The 7,627-nt window shown below is 33.4% G+C and overlaps 1 protein-coding gene across 2 annotated transcripts in view; it reads left to right on the top strand.

Annotated features, from left to right (window-relative positions):
* Window positions 1-3,305: 3,305 nt before the first annotated feature.
* LOC129243474 (prolyl 4-hydroxylase subunit alpha-1) overlaps window positions 3,306-7,627 on the top strand; it is a 76,868-nt gene continuing 72,546 nt past the window's right edge. Inside the window, exon 1 of one of the 2 annotated variants that reach the window (XM_054880520.1) lies at window positions 3,306-3,777. The gene's annotated coding sequence lies outside the window, so the exon portion shown is untranslated. Of the gene's footprint in view, window positions 3,778-3,834; window positions 4,113-7,627 lie in introns of those variants that run through there. The other variant, XM_054880530.1, reaches the window with a different exon arrangement.

Below are 7,627 nucleotides of genomic sequence, written 5' to 3'. Positions count from 1 at the left end.
TTTCCTGTTTGAATTCTTTCACATCCGCCTCTCCAACCGTTAGATGTCGCATATTGCTGGTGTGAAACTTAGATAACCAGCGAAGAACGTAAATTGGGAACAAGCAAAGGAAGTAAATCTATAGGAAATCTTTCGATGAGGTGGGAAATGTTTAGTACGATTGTGTTTTGGAAATATAGATATTTTAGGATGCTGAAAATATTGACACCACCAGAGATTGCATGAAATGAAGAAAAAATACTCCAATATTCAACATCGATATCCCGACGCTCTCAACAATCAGGTATTCATGAATCGACTGTTTTGGCGATTTTGCCCGACGTTCCCGTGGTGGATATTTAAATGATATCATTTTTCACATATAATTGTTGAGTCGTATTTTGAATAAAAATAGTGAAATCTGAAAGAGGCGAAATGTTTTATTTTAAAATAACATCTAGGCGCGTTTTTGGGAAGACCCTTTATATTTTATTTATGTTTTCACATATTAAACTACGCTCACCCGCGAATACCACGATCCGACAAAGGAGCGCAAAAGTGTAACGCACAAGATTTTCTAGTTTCTTTTTGATTAAAAAAATATGATATTCACCGAGAGTCATCATTTTGAATACTCAAAGCGCAAATTGGTGCAATTATCACCAAATAACAGTTTTATCAGAATATTTCAAATAAATATTTAAATCTTTTTTCTACGACAATAAAGCTGGATGGCTCTACAAGCACTCCACATCCGATAAATTCGGTGCATGATATGACTATATTTCTGTGAATTTCGGAAGTCTGTTAGAGTCTTCAGTCTTTATATTCTTACAGACATACACATTCCAAAAGTTCACGTTCGTTAAAGTTTCAGATATTAAAAACACTCTCAAGAACTATTTACTTGTTGGGTACCCTTGTTAAATCTATTAGGCATGGAGTTTACCAATTTGGTAGTATCTTCGAAAGTAATCTTCACCCACTCCTCCCTTCAAGACCTCGTTGCTTGTAATTTGGTGTTCCCTTATATTTCTTTCCAGAAGCGCCCTAAGTGTCCAATAGAGTTTAAATCTAGCTATTGTATAGTGTTGGCAATAGCTTGGGGACATTACAGAGGAGCTTTTATTTTACTATAAGAGTTGTATTGTTGAGGACGTTGTCTTTTTGAAAACTGTATTTATTTGATAGCCACAGCTTCTCAGCGCCTTGCTTTAAATTTTGTTTTAAAATACTCAAATAAAAAATAAACTGAATCAATAAACTGCATTTTCCCTCACCACCAGCTGCCATACAACCCCACACTTTCACCCCACCTCCACCATATTTCACAGTTGGCATTAAATTTTCCTTATTAAGTGCGGTACTAGATTTCTTTCTTTGAAAAAAATGCAAAATAGACTTTCATCCAAAAAAATACCCATTTCCCAAAACTCTGGAGGCTTCATCTTCCACTTTTGAGACAGTTATCTTTGCATTTTTCTTAACAATCAGCAATGTCGCCAGCATGACTCCAACGATAGTGGGCAACGAAGATGATGAATTTGAACTCTGATTACCGTTAGAATATCATTCAAGAATGACAGATTGACCAGGTTTAGCCATTATCTCCTATTACGTCAGCTCATCAGCTGATTCTGCCAAATTAGCTGAAAGCCGGTTAAAGGGTCGATATTGCCCACACGTGTAAAAATTGTTTTACCATGAGTTTTATTGACAAATAGTACTTAAAAATAGGAGGAAAGTAGAATTATGACATAAATTCTGTCAAAATAGTAGCAGGAATTGTTCAATAAAACGCAAAATAATTGTTTAATCATCAAAATTTATGTATGTACATATAGGGTTTTTCAGTAAGAGCGCTTCAACTTTTGAACTTTTTTGAATAAAACACAAACGGTTTGACTTTTTTAACTAATTTTTTTTTTATTATCGAGTCCAATCGTTGAACCCAATTTTCGACCACTCTTTTGCATAAATCGGCCGAAATTCCAGCAATTTCGCGTTTAATATTGGCTCTGAGCTCACAAATCGTCGCCGGCTTGTTACTGTAGACCAATGACTTCACATAACCCCAAAACGGGACGGCTTGTTAAATGGACCGTAAAATGGCCGTAATGCTATTAAAGTAGCAGCAACAGAACGATTATTTTCATAAAAAATTTTCACGATTTGCAATCGTTCCTCAAGTGTGTAGCGTTCCATGATGAAATGTATACTAATGAAGTTTACAAATGACAAGCGAAAAATAAAAAATATTGCGTCGTTCGCCCTCCCTATCGGAAAAAAGTTGAAGCGCACCTATTGAATAACCCTATATATGTATGAAAAATCAAAAATGGGAAATTATTCCTATGGAAAAATATACACAAACTTGTTTCAGAAAAAAATCATTGAAAACTTCATATCAGGAAAGCAAAAATTTATAATTGAGAGTCTAACGAATTGACTTGAAATTATTCAAAAAAAAGTTCGCTAAAAATCAAAAATTATACTACTTTCGAAACACTTTCTTCATGGCTAGCCGGGATTTATTTGGTAATTGTCCACTTTACTGCCAAAATTTATTAAAAATATTCTGTGTGGGTACAAATCGTCGCGTTTCGGTCCCAATACTAATATTCCACAAACGGCAAAAATTATTAACAAAATTTCTTGAAAGTGGTATTTGGTATCACTAAATACTCATTCACTAACGCGCCAAATTGCCTTACCACACTAACGTTAGGATCTAGAATTTCTAATAACAATTTCTATGCCAAATAAAAGCTTATTGACATTTTGTTTTTATTGTATTGTTTTTATATTTGCATATAAATAATATTTTAACATGTAAAGCCTAGCTACGGCCCTTTTTTTCTTATATAAAACAACATTTTAATATATGTACTATATTGGGAACCATACCGAATTTTTTTTTTTTTTTTAATTTTGGTGCCCAGGCTGCAAAGTAGATAATTTCCATTTACTTTTCTAATATTTTCTATGAATTCAAACGGAAAGCATGAAAGTTTTTATGTACGCAATATTGGCATATTTTCCTTTTGAAAGTGAATAGTTGCACATTCTGCCAAAAATTTACTGCTGATTACTTATTTCTAAAAAAGTATACGAACAAAACCATTTTAACATATTCTTATATTTTCTGTGTTAATGTTAAAACTCTCTTCAATTCGCACAAGCACACAAACATTCACTTAGACAAGAGCAAATATGAAGAGCTTGCCAGCTCAATTGAGAGAATTGTGTTTTTGAAATTCACCACACACTAAATGTTTTCAGTAAATCTCTGCAACTTAAATAAAAGCCTGCACTAAGCGGCACACAGTCCAAGTGGAAAGAAGTTAAAGTGTGTTTATCATATTTATGCGCGGGCTGATTCCAATAAGTGAGGAAACAAAGGACGGGAAATTAAATAGTTGCATGGATGCGGTGCGAAACAAAAGTTAGAAGTTAAATCACAGTTGAAGGGTGAATTGCCACGGATACGACAATACAATTTAACAGCAATTTGTGAACTAGTGAATGTGTGCCCGATGAGCGAGAGGGTTTCTTGAAATCAAAAGCAAATACAGTGCTGGTGTATTAATTGTGCTTTCATCATTCATTCAATCGTAGCCAAGTGCAGCGCATGTGCAAGGAGACGATATCTAAACCAAAGATATATATAAAAACAAAAAGGAATAATAAGCGGTTAAAGAGTGCGCAAGCAGAGCTGCGAACAAGAATTCAAAAGGCACGATAGGGAGAAAGAGAACGCAACGAAAGTGGAAGAAAGCAACCAAAAAGTATTTGTAGGTACGAAAAAATTGTATGTAAATAGAATTTATCCGGTACATTGTGAATACAAAAACAAAATAGGTACCAACAAAAGCAACAACTCAACGAGACAAACCAACCAGAGTCAAGTGCATATCGATTTGTTTGTGGGAATTCGCTTCGTAGTGTTTTGATTTTTGTTACTTTTGTGGTGCTCCAGCAACTACACATAATTGTGCTGCGCGTTTTTTATTCCTATTTTATTTCCCTACTGCTGATGGAGTGAAATATATGTAGATATATTCAGTGTGTTGGACGTCAGCCTAATAGTAGAATTAACAGTAATTCTCCGATCGACGGCGTTTCAATTGAAGGTAAACTTTTGCATGCCAACCAAAGTTATTCGCGTGCGTCTTGAATTAATTTTGAGTCTAGAGAAGGGCCGTTGACGTATATACATACATATGTCTGTAAGCTAACGATTAAGGCAAAAAAATGGAATTTGATAAGAGTGTCTCGGCACTATACCGTATAAGTAGGGGGGGATGCAGTTTCTAATGGGTTGGCAGTCTTGCTAAAGCCGGATTAATCAGATGTGTTTATACAATACTTTTTATTTATAATACATTGCAAGCAAAACCAACCAATATTAAAAAAACATTAAATAAAATAAAAAATGCTCAAAGTCATCCAAAGGACTACAATAAACAATGTAACGAAACAATAAACAAAACCAAAAAAATGCAGAAATATGACTGCCAAAAATTTTAGAAAGGTGCAAATATGACTCCCAAAGTGCTCCGAAATTTACTGAAAACGAGTCATAAAACGGACTGCACTTATTAAATTTGGAGTATTTTTGAAGTAGTTTTTTTTATAGATTTTTCATTGTGCGGGAATAATGAAAAATTGCTCATTTAAGGCATCAAAAAGAGCTCATTTACGAGGAGAAGGCATATGTATGAAGATTTGAGGCTCAAAAAGAGTCTTTCAGAATTGTTTTGGTTAGCCGTGAATTTATTTTGGTGTGTATATGTTTGTGCGTCGAATAAGCATGTAATGCGTAAGCTGCGTAAGCATTATAAGTATAAAGGGTGGTTAAATTGATTTGAACGCCCGTTTTCATAATAAGCCTGAATAACTTTAACGCGTTGCTCGATTGTGTATCTTTCCATGGTACAAATTAGTAACCCACAGAAATTAAAAAATGTCAAATGAAATTCAGAAAAAACTTGACGTTTAGGTGTGTCAATATCGGCCCTTGAAATTTAACCACCCTTTATATGGATCGAAAGGTGTGTTGAGCTCTTCTCTTATCATTACATCTTCTGGATATGCCTATGGTATTTTGTATAAACAGAACTTACAAGTTCTACCTGAGCAAAATCTTAGCTAATAAGAACTTAAAATTTCATAACACCGTAATATTGTTTGCATATTTTAAAATTGCAACTTTTTTTCCAAGCCTTAAATATTTGAAATTACACCTTTTTAAATAATGATTATTAATTAGATATTTTTTTTTTAGAATTTATTTAGTGACAACTTACCAATATTTGTATTTTTCACAATTTAGCAACCGTTTACAATGAAAAATAATAAAAAAGAAATAATTAAAAAAATAATTTTGATTATATTAAATTATATTTGGGAATAATTAGCGCACGCATAAAAAAGATCGAAAAGATGAAAACCACATCCTCTGGGCGCTTATAGTCTTTAAATAATTTATTGTTAACAAAGTGTAATTTAGCGAAAAGTTAGTTGTTCCAGACACCTGACAAGAAGAATAATAAAAAGTGGTGAAAAAACGAGTACGATATACATTATAAAACCCGAAATTGAGGCTCTCTTCCCTGTGTGCGGAATCACTGTGGTTGACTCATAAACAGCGAAGTGGTCAAACACTCTCCTCCATTTTGGCTGCTTGTTTCCCGATATACCAGAAGCCAGTTATTACCGCCGTGAATCTGCAAGCATCCCTTCGTTTCATATTTGTCAGTATTGACGTTTGTTTGTGGTTCTAGTGGGGCCATAATTCTGCTAACTAATTTATGGTTTACACTGAATTTTTTTTCCATCTGTTATTGTAACTGAATCCAGTGCCTGGATTGCACATTGGATATCCGAAAGAATAGAGATATATGTAGCACTTAAAAGAGAAGTCTTCATTTAGTAGCCTATAAGCTTCCACCATTGCACAGTGGTCCCGCCGCGTAGGAAGAGCGGTCATAAGAACTTTTGGCGTGATAAATGACTTTTTAGTACATTTTTAAGTTGAGAAATGTTTTTATTTGTTAAAAAACATTAAGACATATAAAAAGTAATATATAATTAATATAGAAAGTCAAAGGAAAATTAGGTACACACATTTTTTATATAAAATTTTTTTGTTTCGTTTGAAGTTTTGCATAAATTATAAACAATAATAGAAAAAAAACATTAAATTCCGAAAGGATGAGCATAAAGTATACTTTGATGCCTGTTAACTTATTCTTATGTATGAAAACAATAAAATATTCACTTCACAAAAAGTAAATATACTTAGAAATACAAAACTTTTAACTCAATAAATCTAACACTTCTCTTGACATCATAGATTTCTTTTTACATGGTAATTTTCGTAGACTAGATATAAATGGATCGGAATTAAGAAGAAGCCTGTGCAAAAGATCCGTGTTAGTTACAGTTCTTGAGTGCTTTCTGGTATTGTCACGTCTGAATTGTTTCACTAATTTATTACATGATTCAGCTGCCGCCTCTGATAATTCTCCAATTGATAATAAACTATGATCGATCACCTCCGACCCATGAATGAGCACTTATGAACTGATGCAGGGAAATTATACCATGAATATTTACTAACTAGAATTTTAGCAGTGTCTAGTGCGTATATTTTGAATTTATTCGAATTAATTTTAAAACCAGATGAAAGACATTGTAGGAAATAACTACATCTGTCTATAACGTGTTTGTCTATTCCTGTGATTTCGGATGATATAGTTGAATGAAGGAAAAATTTTCGTGCTGTATTTCCATCATTAGAGGTGCCACTTCCTCTAATTCGCGGTTTGTCAACTATCAAGCCTAATTGTTCTCTAAACTCCCTCTGAACAAATTCTTTTCTCTTAGCTTAAAGTGCTTTTTCCTCAGATGAACGTGCTTGCCACCTTTTAAATTCGATTCTATAAGAAACATGAATAAAGTATTCAAAAAATCTAATCCAAGAATGCAGGGGTGATAAACCGAATTCAAATCTACTGGAGTTTACTTGTTTGTTTCTACACTTTTCTAAGTCATTCATTTCTTTAGGTGTCGCACCATAAATACCTATAACATTTACTCGTAGATGAGTCACATAGGTACAGATTAGACCCTATATCAAGCGCAATCGCAGGTCATCGCAGCTGGAAATTATGTTTCCTTAAAGAGGACATACGTAAGAATATTTTAATGTATGTTTCATTTGTGCAGATTCGTGCGAACGTAGTTAAAACTTTACAAACTTCTTATAAAAAAAATAAACGGCAAATTTTAAAGTACGTATTTCGTACGGTCTGAAAACCTATTAAATAAGAATTAAAAAAGATAACAAAACATTTAACATGTCGTACATATCTTCAACTTTAATTTCCATTGTACAACAGGTCATAAACACAGTAATGCTTAGAAAAATAACACTTCCCGGAACTGCGTAAGTACGGAGCGGAGACCACGCTAACTATCACTTTTCAAATTCTCTTACTTTGGAGGCACAATTATAAGTGAATTGTTTGTGCAGTTGAAATTTCTTTTGTACTCTAAGTTACTATGACTAATGAACTAACATTTAGCTAAATATTGCTGCATAATTTTAACATGACTATTTTCATCCAATGTCCTATGGCGG

Source organism: Anastrepha obliqua, chromosome 1 (assembly GCF_027943255.1).
Source record: "Anastrepha obliqua isolate idAnaObli1 chromosome 1, idAnaObli1_1.0, whole genome shotgun sequence".
Lineage (NCBI taxonomy): Eukaryota > Metazoa > Arthropoda > Insecta > Diptera > Tephritidae > Anastrepha > Anastrepha obliqua.
This window is presented reverse-complemented; position numbering and strand designations above follow the sequence as displayed.